General features: G+C 49.0%; 1 protein-coding gene across 2 annotated transcripts in view; it reads left to right on the forward strand.

Annotated features, from left to right (window-relative positions):
• The first annotated feature begins 1823 nt into the window (after window positions 1-1823).
• Map4k5 (mitogen-activated protein kinase kinase kinase kinase 5) overlaps window positions 1824-1995 on the forward strand; it is a 101641-nt gene continuing 101469 nt past the window's right edge. For both annotated transcript variants that reach the window (XM_013012312.1, XM_013012310.1), the window contains exon 1: window positions 1824-1987. The gene's annotated coding sequence lies outside the window, so the exon portion shown is untranslated. The remainder of the gene's footprint in view (window positions 1988-1995) is intronic.

The following is a 1995-nucleotide window of genomic DNA, read 5'->3' on the forward strand; positions in this document are numbered from 1 at the left end:
GATATGCCTCTCTCTTGATCAATTGGTCCATCTTTATCTTTAAAAAACAGCATAAAATCCTCTTCTTTAACCAATTTGTTGCATTGTTCTGGTTTCCTGTTTTCCCTCTTTGCAGCTTCAAACTGGTTTCCTCACTTACCTATTTTTATCTTGTGTAAAAATAATTGTGTTTTATGTATGTGTGTGTACGTGCATGAGCGTGTGCACAGCCTCAAATTCCCCATGGAATAATGCAGGTATAAATAAGAATAAATACATTTCAGACTAGAAAAAGGTAAATGCTTGTAGGCCAGGGAGGGGAAGAAACCAAAATGGATCTATGACAGGAAGAAACCAAAATGGATCTATGACAGTAAACAAGTACTAAGATACCAATAGAACATTTGAAGAGATTTTGAGTCATCTAAGCCAAAAGTATGTGCCCACCAAAACAAGTGCCAAGTTGCTTTGAAAGAAGGAACTGTTCTTCAACATTTTTTTTTTCAATTCAGCAAACACATAGGCTTTGTCTATAGAGCATGTAAGTCTGGGCTTACTTATGTTCCCTAAATAAGAGCTCTTTGTGCATGCAGTACAAAAAAAATACATATATTCCATGTCTTGGTAAGGTGTGAATTTAAGTCCTTCTATGTAATTGACTGTACTGATTTGACAATAAGGATTCTATTTCCCAAGAAAAGACTTGAATTATAATGTTCAAAGCTCCAGGTCATCTTCTCTAACTTGTTTTTTAGTGGCTTTTCAATCACTAAATGTCATGGCGTAGTGTTATCTGTCTTTTCTGTTAAAAATCTCTACCAGGCTTTAGAAATAACTTTACTAAGTACACGTATTAACTGGTTAACTTAATTTCTATCTCCAAAGACCACTGGAAACAAAACTGCAAAATACCTCGTGAAATATCAATCAAACAATTTCCCTCAACTCCTTCCTGCTTGAGCCTCCGTGTTTAAAACCACCTGTATGTGATCATTCCCTTTACAATCTTGTAAGATGCTTTACAGACGTGTTCTTGGGTGTCAGATGCAAAACCTGACCCTGTTCAAGCTGCAGATAAGGACACAGAGGTGTTACCAGGTCTGATGTTGTATCCCAGATCACTTACTGGTGCGGTGTTTTTGTTTTTTAGCTTCTATAGAACTGTTAGTCCCATTGAAAGTTGCAATACCACAGTCAAGCCCACACAGACAACAGCCATGGAAACTGCCTGGGAATTGGGACTTTGAGAAATAGCTCAAAAAAAAAAAAAAAAAAAGCCCCACACAAGACTGGTTGTGCAGGTGTGCAGTGCAGTCTCAAACTGGTACCACTGGGAATGGTTTGTAAAACAGGAAGGTGCAGTACAGTAGGGTGTGCCCCAGCTTAGTTAACCTGGCACTCCCCCGTCTCTTCCCCGGCGCCCCACGGCCAGGTTCCTTCTGGCCTAGTGCCCTCAAGGTCCCCACCCCCTACTTTTGAGCTTAGACGGGCTGCGTCCCCCTCGCCCGCGTACGCACCCCTCTCTACCCGTCACCCTGCAAGTTTACCTGACGAACCTGGGGGCGGTTTGTGGGGAGTCCGTGGGTCCACGAATACCAGGGAGACGGGCGCCCCCCAATCTCTCCGAGCGAGAGGGCCTAAGCCCGGCGGGCCGTTGGGGGGGTGGGGGGGAACCCGCGGCGGCAGGACAGGGTGTCGTGCCCTCCGCAGGCCTCAGGGCGGCAGTCTGGTCCCGCGGCCGGCGCGCTCGGGCGGGCCACTGGGCGCCGACCCACGCTGGCCGGGAACGTATGTCCCGGTGACGCAGCCCCGGGTGGGGAACGTGGTGCGGCGGCGGCGGTGGCGGCAGCGGCGGCGACCTTAAGCGCCTCGGCCGATTGGAGGAGGACGGCGCGGTGCAGCGGGACCCCGAGCAGCAGGCCGGAGCGGGAGAGAGGGACGCGGGCGCCGTCGCCGGACGTCGGTTCCGGACTCGGCGCTCCACAAAGAGGGGGGCCGCCCCCCTCAGGTACCGCG

Source organism: Dipodomys ordii, unplaced genomic scaffold (assembly GCF_000151885.1).
Source record: "Dipodomys ordii isolate 6190 unplaced genomic scaffold, Dord_2.0 Scaffold16, whole genome shotgun sequence".
NCBI classification, from domain to species: domain Eukaryota; kingdom Metazoa; phylum Chordata; class Mammalia; order Rodentia; family Heteromyidae; genus Dipodomys; species Dipodomys ordii.